Consider the following 18,658-nt stretch of genomic DNA (forward strand, 5'->3'; position numbering starts at 1 on the left):
TAGATTAGGATTTTGTTCGGCTCCTTCTTTGTAAGGGTTATTAAAGGCCTTGTAAACGTGCCTCTGTGAGCAATATGTATAAAGGCTTTTCATTTTTTATCACTTCTTTTCCCCTTTGCCTTTTGGGAATAATGTGTGATGTGATAATCGACCCGAGATTTTAGACCTTGGGTTCGACCCTCGGGTTTTTGCTATTGTTGAGCGACTCGTAACGGTCGAAGGTCAGTCCTCGAGTGTTCTCGGGTTAGACCTGGCTCTTATGTGTTGGGTTGGTACGACCTTTGACCTTAGTGCTGGCGACAATGGCTCTTACGCCTTGGGTCAGTGCGACCTTTGATTTTAGTGCTGGCGATAGTGGCCCTTACACATTGGGTTGGTGTGACCTTTTGTTATAAGCCGGCGTTTGAGCTCTTATGCTTTTGCTCTCAAGCATATTTAGTTAACTGTTTCGGGTTCAGTCTCCGAGTCGGGTGTCGACTCGAGCTCATTTGACCCTCAAGTTTTCAAATTTAAAGCCGGCCCTTAGGCTCTTACGTGTTTTGGTCGGTACGACCTTTTATATGGGCTGACGACAGTGGCTCTTACGCTTTAGGTCGATGAAACCTTTTATATGAGCTGGCGTCAGTGGCTCTTACGCTTTATGTCGATGCGGCCTTTAATATAGGCTTTATTTTTCCATCGTAAAGGATTTTTTGGAATTGTGTTTGATTGACTCTTCGACGGTTTGATAAAAACCTCGACTGTGAGTTGTTTATATGGCGATGATCGAGCACCTCGCGAGGTTTGGCTCGATGGCCGAGTATCTCGAAGCCTGTAATTAGGAGCTGACGTGGTCGAAGCTCTTTTGCCTATATCGAGGGTAGCCTGTTTAACCGGTTCCTTTTGAAGTATATTCGAAGTAATTGAAAGCCTGTGATTTTATTGCAACGGTTGGGCGTCCCCGAGTCATGTTAGTTTGGCTGGTATAGCCTTGTGACCGTAGTCATTGTGTTTGGTCGGAGCCTTTCAGTCCCGGAGTGAAGTAGTTTCGATGTCTATATCGAGGGTATGTGTTTTTAGGGGTCTTACAAGTTTGATATATAGCCTTAACTTTAAGATCAGGTTTATGCCTTTAGTAAGGTCTTACCAGTTTTACATGCCTTTGAGGTCTTACTGTTTTGGCTACTTGGTACAAGTATGGTTCATGCCTTGCTTGAGGTCTTACAGTTTTGATCACTTGGCACAAGTGTGGTTCATGCCTTTCTTGAGGTCTTACAGATATTGTTATTGCCTTATATAGGTCTTACGAGATCGAGGCTGCCCGGGTGTGGTCTTATGGCCTCGGGTTTTGATAAGCCGATGGGGGTGGCGATAGGAAATAGTCCCCGAGTCATCGAGAGTTTCTTGGCTCTGGAGCCATTACTTGTAAACTCGGTATCGCCTCATTGAGGGCTTACGATAGTTTTTGACCCGGAGGTCATGTGGTCTTGAGTTTTTGGCTCTGGGGCCGTTTCGTGATCTTGATGTTTCCTCCTTGAGGAATTACGAGTTTGAAGCTCCGACCCGGGGGTCATACGGCTTCGATTTTTGATAAATCGATGGGGGTGGCTATTGGCAACAGTCCCTGAGTCATCGAAGATCCCCTGGCTCGAAAGCCGTTTCTTGTAAACTGCGAGTTGCCTCACTGAAGATTTATGAGTTTGGAATTTTCGACTCGGAGGTCATGTGGCTTTGAATTGTTGATGCCGGTCCCCGAGTGTTCGGGACGTTTTTGGCTCTGGAGCCATCTTTGCAAAAATAGGGGACTCTTTTGAGACGCGAAATGCTTTGATGGAATGTATTCTTCGATTACTTGGTACAAGTATACATGTTTTCGCTGTTAGCGGCTCGGTTATTCTATGTGAACACGGTTCGCTCGACCGTTTAGACCGGTACATTACTTTCCTATTGAGACCCTATTCAGCATATCTTGGCTTCTCCGGGTAGGTGACCTTTCGGGGGGATGCCCCCCAGTACTGGAGGTTGATCGCAAAAGAAGCCTTGAATACTTGTTGGGTTTACCTTAGGTAGCATGTAGATGTTGCCTCGTTAAAAACCTTGCCAGTAAAACCCGTTTCAGGATAAAAACCCGGTCAAAGGAAAAGAGTGCAACGTATGCTTTGAAACCTTAAAGTCTTCAAGCCGGATGGTGTTTCGGAATCTTCCATCGGATACCTTAGCAGTAGTATCGTTTCAGCATTGATATGTTCCAATTGCTTGGAAGTTGTTCGCCTTCCATAGTACCGAGCTTGTAGGATCCTTTGCCGATTACCCCGAGGACGCGGTACGGTCCTTCCCAATTTTGGCCTAGATTCCCTTTATTAGGGTTTCGGGTGTTGAGGGTGACTTTCCTTAGGACCAAGTCCCCGACTCCGAGGTGTCGGAGGTTTGTTCTCCTGTTATAATACCTCTCGATCCTTTGTTTTTGGGCGGCCATTTGGACCAATGAGGCTTCTCGCTTTTCATCCAATAGTTCTAGGGCCATAGTCATGGCCTCGTTGTTCGAGCTCTCGGTAGCGTGTCAGAATCTGGCGCTTGGATCTCCGACCTCTACTGGTATCAAAGCCTCGACACCATATACTAGAGAGAAAGGTATTTCCCCTGTGCTTGATTTTGGGGTTATTCGGTATACCCATAACACTTCGGGCAATATTTCTCTCCACTTTCCCTTAACGCTTTCCAACTTCTTCTTTAAGATTTGGATGATGGTTTTGTTTTTAGATGGTAGGGCGTCGACAGGATTCTCTTGATTTTGTGATCCTCGAGGAACTGTGTTGCTTTACTTCCCATGAACTGCCTCCCACAATCGCATGTTATCTCGAAAGGAATCCCTAATCATCACATAATGTGGTCCCAGATGAAGTCAATGACTTCTTTTTCTCTTATCTTTTCGAAGGCCTGCGCTTCCACCCATTTCGAGAAATAGTCAGTCATAAATAAAAATAAATTTAGCTTTAACCTGGTGCCATTGGTAGAGGTCCGACGATGTCCATTCCCCATTTCATGAACGGCCACGACGATAAGACCGAATGTAGTTGTTCACCGGGTTGATGAATCATAGGGGCAAATCTCGGGCATTTATCTCACTTTCGGACAAATTCCTTGGTATCTTTTTCCATGTTGTCCCAGTAGTAGCCTGCCTTGATCAACTTTCGGACTAAGGAGTCGGCGCCGGAGTGGTTTCTGCAAGTACCCTCGTGAATTTCTCGGAGTACATAATCTGTGTCTCCAGGTACATAATTGTGAAAATGGTAATTACAATTAGATTTGATTTTGTGGTTCTAAAAATACGTGATCTATTTTTATGCTAGTTGTTTAGGCAATAGATGTTAAGTAAGAGACTAGAAAATGAGATAACAGCTTGAAAACAAGGTGATAACCAAACCAATAGGCTGATAAGCGGGGCCTCGAGCTTGCTTATTCGGGGCCTCAAGGTCGAGTCCTATACCCTGCCGTGGGCAGTCGATGGAGGGGCTAACGGTTATAATAGATTCAATGACGGCTCTTCATGGCCAATAATAAGCAATAAATGAAGAACAATAAATAGAACACAATAAATATAAGCAATAAATAGAAGTAATGAGTTCAAGAGAATATGTTAAGTTGGAGAGCAGAGAGAATGTCCTTGTATTGAATATTGAGTATCAGATCCCTACAAAATGACAAGGATCCCCCTTTTTATATGAGGGAGAAACCTAACATAGTACAAATGCATTTATTACAAAGTAAGATAGCTGACACAACTACCTAGTGACCTGGTGCATACTGGCACTATTCTTGCAGGTGATGCCAGTTAGGACTATGTGCCTAGGGAACTTCTCGCTTACCCTCGATAACCACCGACTCATGCTGCGTCGAAGTCGAGTGTGAAGAGCCTACGAGTTCGAAGCCTCGAGCTGCGTCCCCGGATCTTCGGGGCTTTTTTGAGGCTAAGGGAGAGACGCAATGATCGCGAAATCGGGCCTCCCGATATCGTCCGTATACAATATTGTTGCATATGTAGCTCGGTGTCTAAATTGTCAGCAAGTAAAGTACAAGCATCAGAGACCTGGTGGTTTGCTTCAGAAGATAGAGATTCCTGAGTGGATGTGGGAACGTATCAATATGGATTTTGTTGTTGGACTCCCACGGACTCAGACGAAATTCGATGCAGTTTGCGTTATTATGGATAAACTGACCAAGTCAGCGCATTTCATTCTGGTGGTAGTTACCTATTCTTCAGAACAGTTGGCAAAGATTTATATCTGTGAGATCGTTCATCTTCACGGTGTGCCCATGTCTATCATTTCTGATCGAGGTACGCATTTATCTCGCACTTCTGAAGGGCACTACTGCGTGAGTTGGGTATGCGGGTTGAGTTGAGCATAACATTTCATCCTCAGACGAACGGACAGTCCGAGCGTACTATTAAGATATTAGAGGATATGCTCCGTGGTTAAGTTATTGACTTCGGAGGCTCTTGGGGTCAATTCTTTCCGCTAGCTGAGTTTGCCTACAACAACAACTATCACTCGAGCATCAAGATGGCTCCCTATGAGGCATTATATGGTAGAGAGTGTTGGTCACCTGTGCGATGATTTGAGCTGGGGAATGCTCGGTTATAGGGTACAAATTTGCTACAGGATGCCTTAGTTCACAACCTCCCCATACCCTATTATCTTTTATGCATGCAAGAAAATCCATTTTTATACCCATGAACCCACAAGCTAATTACTCATTCTAGTGTGAATTTCGAAACCAAAGGTTAGGGCTCAACTTCTTACCTCTTGGAGTGAAGGCCTAGCAGCTTTACTTGAAAATCTTCAAGGGTTTAGGCAAGGATTAGGTGGGGACTTGATGAAGATCACTCTCTCTCCCTCTAGAACTTCCTCTCTCACTCTATTTGCAGTAAAACAACATAAAAGAGGTCTGATGGGGGTGTTTTTAATGGGAGCGGGCCGGGTTTTAAAAGTTAGAAAATAGGAGCCCCGACCAATCTGCGATCGCATAATGGACATGCGGCCCGCAAAAGGGACCGCAAAAATGGCTTCAAAAACCTGTACAAACTGCCCGGGTATGCGACAAGAATGCGGTCCGCATACCTGTTCTACGATCGCATAATGCACCTCAGAACTACCCCTCACAAAAATTCCCAGGGGATTATGCGATGACTATGCGGCCCGTATATTAATTATGCAATCGCATAATTGGCCGCATAGTTGACCTCAAAATTAACCATCAAACTGTCTGACTATGCGGTCTGCATAGCTATTATGCGACCGCATAATGGACCGCACAAATGCACTTTTCTGGAAAACATTATTCCTTAACTTTTAATGCACAGATCAGTCCAAAGGGTATCGAACACATATTCCTAACTTGGCACTACGAGCTTTCGGGTTTTGAGTAGAAATATTCACTGGGCCTTACATCCTCCCCCACTAGGATCATTCATTCTCGAATGAGGATCAAGGTTCACTCATTAGCAATCTTTATGCAACCCAGCTTTTCACAACATGAAACATATCAACAGCCCCAAATTTGGCTAACTCCCTAAATTTTCAAAAATTTTGCCAGAGTTTCCTTTGTAACTAGGCCTATCCACCTGAAGAGCCCCAGAAACATATCCTAACATCATATACACAATCCATAGATATGACATAACTTATAACGACACCAACCATGGCCGCATATGCAACATATAACCAAAATAGAACAGCTTTTACATAGACCAATTCAAAGGATACAAAGTTCATAGGAACCAAATGCATAAAAGCTATTACATGGCTATACAAACAAATGTGGGTACTTCTTTATCATTTCTTCCTCGGCTTCCCAAGTGGCTTCCTCAACCTGGTGGTTCCGCCATAACACTTTTATGGAGGAAATTTTTTCCTTATTTCTCAATTTCCGGACTTGCCTGTCAAGAATGGCAACTGGAACTTCTTCATATGACAGTTCTTCATTAACCTCAATAGTTTCAACTGGCACAATAGTGGACGGATCTCCCACAACCTTCTTCAACATAGACACATGGAAGACTGGGTGTACCGATGACATCTCGGGTGGAAGCTCGAGCTTGAATGCCACCTAACCGACCCTCTGAATGATTCTGTACGGTCTGACATACCTTGGACTCAATTTTCCTTTCTTTCCAAACCGCATGATACCCGTAATGGGGGGAACCTTCAAATATACCCAATCATCTTCCTTGAACTCTAAATCTCTGCGACGAATGTCTGAATAAGACTTTTGGCAACTCTGAGCAGTTTTCAACCTCTCCTTAATAATATTGACTTTCTCCAGAGCCTGATTCACCAGGTCCGGCCCTATCAATTCAGCATCTCCGACTTCGAACCACCCAATGGGAGATCTACATCTCCTTCCATACAGTGCTTCAAATGGTGCCTTCTGGATACTAGCATGGAAGCTGTTGTTATAACCAAACTATATGAGTGGCAGATGATCATCCCAGCTACCTTTGAAATCAAGAATACAAGCACACAACATGTCCTCAAGCGTCTGAATAGTCCGCTCTGCTTGCCCGTCGGTCTGAGGGTGAAAAGCTGTGCTTAGATTTACCTGTGTGTCCAAACCTTGCTTGAATTTCTTCCAAAAGTTGGCTGTGAACTGAGCCCTTCGATCTGAAATGATTGAGACTGGAGTTCCATGCAACTTGACTATTTCTCTGATATACAACTAAGCATATTGTTCCGCCGTGTCGGTAGATTTAACTGGCAAAAAGTGCGCTGATTTCGTGAGTCGATCCACGATCACCCAAATTGAGTCGAACTTGCGCGGAGTGCGCGGTAACCCTACCAAAAAATCCATGTTGATCATTTCCCATTCCACATCGGAATTTCTATGTTTTGAGCCAATCCACCGGGCCTTTGATATTCGGCTTTCACTTGCTGACAGTTCGGACACTTAGCCAAAAAGTCCGCCACATCACTTTTCATGTTGTTCCACCAATCAATTTCCTTGAGATCATGATACATTTTTGTAGAACCTGGGTGCAGATAATACTTGGAAGTGTGAGCCTCTTCCATGATCCTTTCCCGAAGATCGTCAATATTCAGAACACATAGGTGGCCTTGGTACCGTAGGGTACCATCATCCATGCCCAAGGAAAAAGCTGTGGTCTTGTGTTTATGAATCCCTTCTTTCAGCTGTTCCAACAATGGATCGTCGAACTGCTTCTCTTTCACCTCCGCCACAAGCGATGATTCAACCCTATTCTACACAATTACTCCTCCTTTATTAGAGTCCGCAAGGCGAACTCCCAAACTAGCCAACTGGTGAACCTCCCTGGCCAACGGCCATTGACATGCCTTCAAATGAGCCAAACGTCCCATAGATTTCTGACTAAGACCATCCGCCACAACATTGGCCTTTCCCGGGTGATAGAGAATATCGATATCATAGTCCTTGAGTAACTCTAGCCATCTTCTCTGTCTCAGATTCAACTCCTTTTGCTTGAAAATATATTGAAGGCTCTTGTGGTCCATAAATACATCCACATGGACCCCATACAAATAATGTCGCCAAATCTTTTGTGTGAATACCACCGCCGTGAGCTCTAAGTCGTGGGTTGGATAGTTCTTTTCATGATTCTTGAGTTGCCTAGAAGCATAGGCTATAACCTTGCCGTGTTGCATCAGCACACACCCAAGCCCGATCCTTGAAGTATCGCAATACACCACAAATCCCTATGTACCCTCTGGCAGGGTTAATACTGGTGCTATAGTCAATCTTGATTTCAATTCCTGGAAGCTCTTTTCACAAGCATCGGACCACTGGAACTTAACTGCTTTGTGCGTCAATTTAGTCAATGGAGAGGCAAGAGTAGAAAATCCCTCCACAAATCTTCTGTAGTACCCGGCTAAACCCAAGAAACTGCGAATCTCTGTTGGGTGGTAGGTCTAGGCCAATTTTTCACTACTGCAATCTTTTAAGGATCAACCATAATTTCTTCCCCGAGGATGCCATGACCCAAAAACGCGATGGATTCAAGCCAAAATTCACATTTCGAAAATTTCGCATACAATTGGTGCTGCTGGAGAGTCTGCAGAACTACCCTGAGATGGTTAGCATGGTCCTCCCGACTTCGGGAATACACGAGAATATTGTCGATGAAAACTATCACCAAGGAGTCTAGAAAAGGCTTGAAGACTCGATTCATAAGATCCATGAAAGCTGCCGGGGCGTTTGTTAGCCCAAAAGACATCACCAGAAATTCAAGGTGCCCATACCGAGTTCTGAAAGCTGTCCTTGGAATATCCTGCTCCCTTATCTTCAATTGATGATTTTCGGACCGCATGTCAATTTTTGAGAAACACTTAGCACCTTTTCATGGATCTTATGAATCGAGTCTTCAAGCCTTCATGGACTCCCGACTTAGGCTGCGTGCCTAGCATCACATCGATCCCAACATCAATCACCCTGTCCGCTGGGATCCCAGGGAGCTAATCTGGAAAGACATCCAAAAATTCATTCACAACTGGCATGGACTCAAGGCTAGGTGCCTCGGCATCGGTGTCTGTGACCCGAACTAAATGGTAGATACACCCCTTCTTGATCATCTTCGCGGCCTTAAGGTAAGAAATAAACCGACCTTTAGGCACTACATTGTCTCCCTTCCATTCCACAACAGACTCATTAGGAAATCAGGCCTCATAGTTCTAGTCCGACAATCAAGCTTGGCAAAATAGGAATAAAGCCAATCCATTCTCATTATTATGTCAAAATCGACCATCCCCAATTCAATAAAATCGGCTATGGTATCCCTACCACGCACCGTAACGACACAACCTCTATAAACTTGAGCAGCCTTAATAGACTCACCAACCAGAGTAGACACCGAGAATGGCTCATGAAGCTGATCCGGTTCTATCCCAAATTCCATAGCAACAAAAGGGGTAACATAGGACAAGGTGGAACTGGGGTCAATGAGTGCATACACATCATGAGATTGGATAGTCAGAATACCTGTAACAACATCTGGAGAAGCCTCTGTAGTCTGGCGACCACTCATAGCATAGAACCGGCTGGGTCCCCCCGAACTCTGCGCACCACCCCTAGCTGCACCACGCCCCGCGGGTGCTGGGGTACCTCAAGCTGGAGAGGGGGCTGAAGACGTAGCAGCTGCTGGGCTGGCTGGCTGTGCCGTGCCCCTACCCGCTCCCTGGCGGGATACACGACAATGCCTTTGAATATGACCCCTCATCCCACATCCATAGCATACGGGTAACTCCAAGTAGTAAATCCCTGAGTGCATCTTCCTGCACCCGGGGCACAGGGACCTCTGCTGCTGCTGGGATCTCTCTCCTGACTGACCCCGCTGGTGGGATCCTCTGTTGCCCTGACTGGGCCTGAAGCGACTCCACTACCACTGCTGGCCGGGCCCTGATAGCGATGTACTGGCTGAAGACTGTGCAACAGACTGGGACAGCCCTGATGATCCTCCCTGAAAGTTGATCTTCCCCCACCTGGTGACTCCCCCATATTGCCCGTAGACCGGGTCTTTCTGTTACCCTCTCTTTCCATCCTTCTTTTCAGTTTACGGTTCTCTGTGGCCTGAGCAAATGCCACCATCTTCCCATAATTCATGTCATAATTCAAGGCAGTTGTAGAAGCCTCATTAATAGTCAAATGATTAAGACCCTGAACATACCGACGCACCCTAGCCTCTATTGTGGGCAACATGTGAATAGCATACTTGGACAGGCGGGCAAACTCCATATGCTACTCCCATACACTTCTGCTACCTTGCTTCAGATTCTCAAACTCTGCGGCATGGGCTGCCCTTGTCTCCGCAGGCAGGAAATGATCTACAAAGGCATCGGCAAACTCGCTCCACCTCTTCGGAAGGCTTCCCTCCTCACGAGAATCTTCCCACAATTCAAACCACGCATAGGCCACCCCTTTCAGACGGTAGGCAGCCAACTCTACTTGCTCTGTCTCAGTTGCACGTATAACCCTGAGGGTCTTGTGCATCTCAGCAATAAAATCCTGGGGGTCTTCTTTCAGATTGGCACCCGTAAATACTGGAGGGTCTAGATGAAGAATCTGTTTACCCTAGAACTAGTGGAATCCCCTTGCTGACTAGATGAACTGGGCGCAACATTTGACCTCTGTGCCTGAGAGGCTACTAGCTGAGTCAGCATTTGAATAGCTCCCCTAAGATCCCCGTCAGAAATACCAGAACCGGAAGCTGGGGCTGGAGGCGGAACAGGAGTATCAATGGGAGGGATAGTGGTAGCCCCCTCCCCCCTATAGGTGTAGGAACTGGGGTAGTCTACTCCGGAATAGAAGAATCAAGTAGGGTGATAGCAGGGCGACTACCCTCACCCGCAGTATCTAGTAGGGAATCATCAGCCACTCCTGAGGTGGCATTGGCTTCTTGGCCAATTCTGGCTTTCTTCTTTGGTTCCATGTACTAAAATTTGAAAGAATGCACTAGTTAGAGGAGGAATAGTTTCACTATTGCCCCACGATCCAGAATATCAACGAAGGGTGTTATTCCTAAATGCCCAAGTAGCCTCCAACTTATAGATGTGGTCGACTACACACTGATAAGAAAGACTCTACTAGACACGGCTCCGAGACATCCTATGACACTTTATAACCTTAGGCTCTGATACCAAGTTTGTCACGCCCCAACCTCGGGAGTCGCGACCGGCGCTCAATCGAGTGAACCCAACTGAGCAAGCCTTTTTAACACTTTCTACCAAACTCAATATGATTAAGAAAACCATGCTTTCGTTTATTTAGACAATAGGAAAGATCGCACATTCAACATTGTTGGTTCTCTTTATATCACAAACCTTAAACCATGGTTAAGTTTTCAAGATTTCATAGAGTTACAGTTTAGAAGAACTAGAGTTTAGAATTACAACACAGTTCATTGACCCATCCAACACCCGTACATAACCCACACAAACGTCTACGGACCCTCTAAAGATTCAAAAGACAGTTATGATAACGCTAGCAAAAAGACCCCGGCTATACCTCAAAAGTGGAATTGTATAACAAAATACATACTGCATCACCCCTGAAAAAAGAGGGGCTCACCAAGATTGCTGAATGGAGGATGCTCCGCTATGTACGATTGGCATTGTCCGCTATGGAGCCACCTAAATCCGTTGAAAGATGTAGCGCCCCCGACAAAAGGGATGTTAGTACCATGGAATAGTACTAGTATCCGATTAGAAAGAACTATCATACAAGAATAAGGAAATCACAAGTATAAATCAAAAGCTTTAAACGATCACCACATCATCAAATAAAAGAATCATGTAACTTTCACATAATTTCCATAGCTTTAGTTTGGGGAATTTCATACTGTTCATCATTATTCGCAATATCACCGCTATCTTGAGCGGAGTCCGATCACGACCCAATCGGCTAGGTTGCCTCATTTGAGACATATACCTCAATCACAATCTCATTCTCCTTTTCCGGAATTCAATATCAGCACAATACCATCATGAGTGCGGCATGGCGTCCGATCACGGCCCGATTGGCTTGGCCGCCTTACCAAGGCATTGTCCCTTTCTCATTAATCATCTCGCTTCAATCTTTATTTCACATATATCAATTCATAGGCACTTCGGGCCACCATTATCACATCATGTTCACTTTCAATACTAACCTTGCAATTTAGGATAATAGGCACATACAAGAGCGATTCAAGTTGTAAGCATAGATAAGATTTCACATGGTTGGTATGACAATCTCAGTTTTAATCTTGACTTGAGGTCTAGGCATTCCAACACATGGTTTATATTCTTCGCACATCTTTAAATTATCAAGAATAGTATATTGAACACATTGAGGCACACCTTTCACGTATAAATAGTTGCAAAACCAATTCATGTGAGAAAACAATCAGTTCATCAATCAAATTTCAGTCTTACCACATTTGCACATACACCAACGGAGCTCAATTTCTAATAAGAGGGGTTTTAGCCATACATACCTCAATAGAGCTTTCCATAAATTCTTATAAAATTTCGGGACTCTTAGCAACTTCAATCTATTTTATGGAAATTACAAATTGAACCATGAATTAAAGACATGATTAAGATTCTAGCTCATTTGAGCATATTATCACGCACCAAGTGTGCATTGTGATTTTAGGACCCTTTTGTGAGAGATTTTCATCATCATACACCCCAATTGCTATCTTTTTAGTTCACAACCTCCCCATACCCTATTATCTTTTATGCATGCAAGAAAATCCATTTTTATACCCATGAACCCACAAGCTAATTACTCATTCTAGTGTGAATTTCGAAACCAAAGGTTAGGGCTCAAGTTCTTACCTCTTGGGGTGAAGGCCTAGAAGCTTTACTTGAAAATCTTCAAGGGTTTAGGCAAGGATTGGGTGGGGACTTGATGAAGATCACTCTCTCTCCCTCTAGAACTTCCTCTCTCACTCTATTTGCAGTAAAACAACATAAATGAGAGGGGGTCGGGTTTTAAAAGTTAGAAAATAGGAGCCCCGACACAATCTGCGATCGCATAATGGACATGCGGCCCGCAAAAGGGACCGCAAAAATGGCTTCAAAAACATGTACAAACTGCTCTGGTATGCAACAAGAATGTGGTCCGCGTACCTGTTCTGCGGTTGCATAATGCACCGCAGAACTGCCCCTCGCAACCAAGGTGATTATGCGATGACTATGAGACCCGCATATTAGTTATGCGATCGCATAATTGGCAGCATGGTTGACCTCAAAATTAACCATCAAACTGTCTGACTCTACGGCGAATATGCGGTCCGCATAGCTATTATGCGACCGCATAATGGAATTCCTTAACTTTTTAATGCACGGATCAGTCCAAAGGGTCTCTAAAACACATATTCCTAACTTGGCACTAGGAGCTTTCGGGTTTTGAGTAGAAATTTTTATGGGGCCTTACACGGTGTACTCTCAGGGTTTTGCGATGGTACATCCATACCTGGAATAACAATACCACCCTTTCCATAGTCTTTGAGGCTGTTATTTTCAGGTATATTTACTGGTTTAGGCATCTTGACCTGAAATGAAAAGGTCTTGGACAAGAAAAAGTGTGAAAGGTAACTTGCGTTAGGTAGTTAAACCAGCAAGAAAATAATCACTATTATCTTTAGCCCCACGGTGGGCGCCAAACTGTTTACCGTGAAAATGATAATTACAACTAGATTTGATTTTGTGGTTCTAAAAATACGTGATCTACATTTATGCTGTTTAGGCAATAGATATTAAGTAAGAGATTAGAAAATGAGATACAAGATTGAAAACAAGGTGATAACCAAACCAATAGGATGATAAGCGGGGCCTCGAGCTTGCTTATTTGGGGCGTCGAGGTCGAGCCCTATACCTTGCCGTGGGCAGTCGATGGAGGGGCTAACGGTTATAATAGATTCAATAACGGCTCTTTATGGCCAATAATAAGCAATAAATGAAGAACAATAAATAGAACACAATGAATATAAGCAATAAATGGAAGTAATGAGTTCAAGAAAATATGTTAAGTTGGAGAGCAGAGAGAATGTTCTTGTATTGAATATTGAGTATCGGATCCCTACAAAATGAAAAGGATCCCCCTTTTTATATGAGGGAGAAACCTAACATAGTACAAATGCATTTATTACAAAGTAAGATAGCTGACACAACTACCTAGTGATCTGGTGCAAACTGGTACTATTCTTGTAGGTGATGCCAGTTAGGACTACATGCCTAGGGAACTTCCCGCTTACCCTCGATAACCACCAGCTCATGCTGCGTCGAGGTCGAGTGTGAAGAGCCTTCGAGGTTGAAGCGTCGAGCTGCATCCCCGGATCTTCGGGGCTTTTTTGAGGCTAAGGGAGAGATTTAATGACCGCGAAATCGGGCCTCCTGATCTCGACCGTATACAATATTGTTGCATATGTAGCTCGGTGTCTAAATTATCAGCAAGTAAAGTACGAGCATTAGAGACCTGGTGGTTTGCTTCAGAAGATAGAGATTCCTCATTGGATGTGGGAGCGTATCACTATGGATTTTATTGTTGGACTCCCACGGACTCAGACGAAATTCGATGCAGTTTGGGTTATCATGGATAAACTGACCAAGTCAGCGCATTTCATTCCGGTGGTAGTTACGTCTTCTTCAGAGCAGTTGGCAAAGATTTATATCTGTGAGATCGTTCGTCTTCACGGTGTGCCCATGTCTATCATTTCTGATCGAGGTACGCAGTTTACCATGCACTTCTGAAGGGTAGTATAGTGTGAGTTGGGTATGCGGGTTGAGTTTAGCACAACATTTCATCCTGAAACAAACGGACAGTCCGAGCATACTATTAAGATATTAGAGGATATGCTCCGCGCTTGTGTTATTGACTTCGGAGGATCTTGGGGTCAGTTCTTGCCGCTAGCAGAGTTTGCCTACAACAACAGCTATCACTCGAGCATCAAGATGCCTCTCTATGAGGCATTATATGGTAGAGAGTGTTGGTCGCCGGTGTAATGGTTTGAGCCGGGGCATGCTGGGTTATAGGGTACAGATTTGCTACAGGATACCTTGGATAAAGTTAAGATCATTCAAGATAGACTTCTCACAGCTTAGTCCAGGCAGAAGAGTTATGCCGACCGTAGGGTTTGTGATGTGGCATTCATGGTTGGAGAGAGAGTGTTGCTTCGGGTATAACCCATGAAGGGTGTAATGAGGATTGGAAAGAAGGGCAAGTTGAGCCTTAGGTACGTCGGGCCTTTTGAGATTCTTCAGAGAGTGGGTGAGGTGGCTTACAAGCTCGTATTGCCACCCAGTATATCAGCAGTTTATCCAGTGTTTCATGTGTCCATGCTTCGAAAGTATCACGACGATCCATCCCACGTGTTAGATTTCAGCACTGTCCAGTTGGATAAGGATTTGACCTACGAGGAGGAGCCGATAGCTATTCTAGACCGGCAGGTTCGTCAGTTGAGGTCGAAGAGTTATCCTTCAATTCTAGTGCAGTGGAGAGTTCAGCCTGTTGAGGCAGCTACCTGGGAGTCCGAGTCCGATATGCGAAGTAGATATCCTCACCTTTTCACCAGTTCAGGTACTTTTCTATGTCCGTTTGAGGACGAACGGTTGTTATAGAGGTGGAGAATGTGATGACCCAAAAGGTCATCTTATGATTTAAAACTAAATTCTATTTTCTGAGGCCTTAAAAACCTCATTTTATCCCTCCTCAATTCGCGTGCGCAGTTCGAGCGCGATTCCGGAAAGCTTTTGTGTTGAGAGTTGATAAAATAATAATTTTTGCCTTTAAAAGTTGATTTAGTTGACTTAGGTCAACATTTTGAGTAAATGGACCCGGACTCGTGTTTTGATAGTCCCGGTGTGTCCGTATCGAAATATGGGACTTGGGCGTATGCCCGAAATCGAATTCCGAGGTCCCTAGCTCGAGTTATGATTTTTTGGTGAAAATTGTAAGTCTGAAAATTTAATGGTTTCAAGAAATTGTTAATGTTTGATCTTGTCGGTATCGGGTCCGCATTTTGGTTCCAGAGCCCGGTATAGGTTCATTATAACATTTAAAACATGTTAGTGAAATTTGGTGAGAAACGGAGTTGGTTTGACATGATTCGGACGTTCGGTTGAGAAAATAGAAATTTCAAAGTGTTCTTGAGAATTTTATTTGATTTGGTGCTAAATTCATAGTTCTAGGTGTTATTTAGGTGATTTAATCACGCGAGCAAGTTCGTATGATGTTTTTAGACTTGTGTGCATGTTTGGTTTGAAGCCCCAAGGGCTCGGGTGAGTTTTGGATAGGCTTCAGAGTTAAATTGGAATTGGCATTGCTGGTATCTGCAATTTCTAGGAATTAGCCTCTGATATCACGAATGCGAGATCAGAGATCACATTTGCGAGCATGACAGCTTCGCATTTGCGAGCCACTCATCGCAAATGCGAAGAGTAGCTGGGCCAGGCTGTCCTCGCAATTGCGAGAAAATCTTCGCATTTGAAAGTGAGTCTGGGGAGGGCATGATCGCAATTGCGATCATTTTTGTCGCAATTCTGAAGTAGGATGTTTGCATTTGTGAACAAACCTTCGCATTTGCGAAGACAACAGAGGTGTAAAGGACTTTGCATTTGCGATAGTCCCCTCGCATTTGCGAAGCTCAGGTCGCAAATGCGACATCTGCAGCTGGTAAAAGAGACTTAGACGGTATTTTTCTCCTATTCTTCAAATTCAAAATCTAAAACACAAGAGGCGATTTTCTAAAGAACAATTCTTCCCCAAAACTTTGGTAAGTGATCCTAACCCAGTTTCTTTCTATTTCCCATTACATTCCATGAATTTCCAACCTAAAATCTAAGATTTCCATGGTAGAATTTGGGGTTTTTGGGTAGAAACTAGGGATTTGAGTAATTGGGGATTTAGACCTCGAATTGGGTCGGATTCCAAAACCGATTATATATCCGGGCTTGGGGGTGAATGGGTGAACAAATTTTGGTCCAAACCTCGGGTTTTCACAAAGCAGGCCCGGGGTCGGTTTTTTTGACCTTTTTAGGGGAAAGTTTGGGAAATCTAAATTCATGCATTGTAGTTGAATCCTTTAGCAATAATTGATGATATTGAGTTAATTTTGGCTAGATACGAGTGGTTCAGATATGGATACTAGAAAAAAAGCGGTAATAGAGCATTGAGTGGCCCGCGGAGCGAGGCAAGTGTCGTGGTTAATCTTGGCTTGAGGGATTGGGTATTATTTGCCTATTTGCTGTGTGTTTGGATATTGAGTACCACGTATAGTTGAGGTGCCGAGTACCTATGCGTTGTTTTGAATTATAGCATGTTAGTGAGTCTTATTCATAATTCTTAGCTTTTTGTGATCATATTATCCATGCTTAGACTAGTTCATTGTTATGTTGAACGTTCTTATCATATGTATGGATTTTTGTATTGATTGAATATTGACTCAAGTTCGAGGTTGATTTTGCAAAACTAAATGTTGAAGTACAACTTATTGTTGTTACTTTTATCTCTCTGTTGATATTGTTCATTGTTCTGGTGAGGAAGAGTGTTAAAGCACGAAGGGTGATGCCGTGCAATGTTTTGTGAGTGAGAGTTAATGCACGAAGAGTGATGCTGTGCCATTCCTATTTGATTTACATGGTGAGGTTGAGAGTAAAAGCACGAAGGTTGATGTCTTGTCGTTTATTCTATTTATATGGTAAGGATGAGAGTTAATGCACGAAGGGTGATGCCATGCCATTTCTGTTATCTGTCATGGTGAGGTTGAGAGTAAAATCACGAAGGGTGATGACGTGCACTTGTCTTTACTTTTTTTAATACTTTTATTGGTGCAAGGCATTTCGTCTGATGTTGTTCTTTATTGTTATGATTTTCTTTGCCTTGTACCCCCCTTAGCATGTTTCCCCTCCTGTTATTACATGTTCAGCTTCTATTAGTTGCTATTATGCCCGTATTTGTTTAACTACACAGGTTTATGCATGTGTCTTTTCCTAGCTTCATCACTACTTCGTCGAGGTTAGGCTCGGCACTTACCAGTAATGGGGTCGGTTGTACTGATGCTGCACTCTGCACTTTCTGTGCAGATTTTGGTACTGGACCGAGTTCATCCCGAGTTAGCTGCTTGGTTCATCTGATCGGAGACCCAAGGTAGTCTTGTTGGCGTCCGAAGGCCCTGGCGTCCCCTTCTATACCTCATACTTTACTGCTTTCTTTATTTCACAAATAGTTGTACTTTCTTTCGAACAAATACTTGTAGTAAAAATCTTAGAATGTTCGTGAATTGTGACTCCAAATTTTGGGTAGTAATAGTATATAATCTAAATTGTTATTTATTTACTTCCTCGTATATTGACCTGTATAGCTTGCTTACTGTTAATCACTAAAACGTAAAAGGTTTGGCTAATAAATCTCTAACGTTAGCTTGCCTAGCAAGTGGGATGTTAGGTGCCATCACGGTCCCAACGGTGGGAATTCCGAATCGTGACACGTGGGCCCGAGGGTGATTTTATCGACTTTTCAAGCGGAGTTGGGAATTTATTGTAAATAGGATTATAATGAGTATTTGAGTATATATTGATGGGTTTGCACAATTATTGACTAGTTTTGGAGCATTGGGCATTGGTTTGAGTTGTCAGAAGGGCTTAGGAGCCGGTTATGGAGCTTCGGAGCGAGGTAAGTCTCCTTTCTAACCTTGTAAGAGGAAATTAACCCCATAGGTGAAATAACTCAAGATTCTAATTTGTGGGGCCTACGTACGCATGAGATGATGATAGTCCGTGCGTAGCTACTATTACGCTTATGTCCGGGTAGTCTAGGACCCAAATCATGTTACGTTTGCGATGCTTGTATCCTACTTGTTAATTTAATTGTTTAAAACATATTGGAACTTGATAAAGGAATTTCAAAAGGTTAAACTTCACCTAATTGAGTTTTGGACGGGTCACTTGACCGTTAATGAGAATTGATATTTCTTTAAACATTAAACCTAAATAAATTCTTGATTTAGTTGTTTGAAAGTGTTTATCTTTTTTGGATCGGGCCCAACGCCTCACAGATTAAATAGATGCATCTATGGTTCGGGCCGTTCGACCCTCGACAGTGCATAGTTTAAATATTATGTTGGATCGGGCCGTACGACCTCGGCATGATTGCGCATGATTTAAGTGGTTGC

The sequence above is a fragment of the Nicotiana attenuata genome, unplaced genomic scaffold, assembly GCF_001879085.1.
Source record: "Nicotiana attenuata strain UT unplaced genomic scaffold, NIATTr2, whole genome shotgun sequence".
Taxonomy (NCBI): Eukaryota; Viridiplantae; Streptophyta; class Magnoliopsida; order Solanales; family Solanaceae; genus Nicotiana; species Nicotiana attenuata.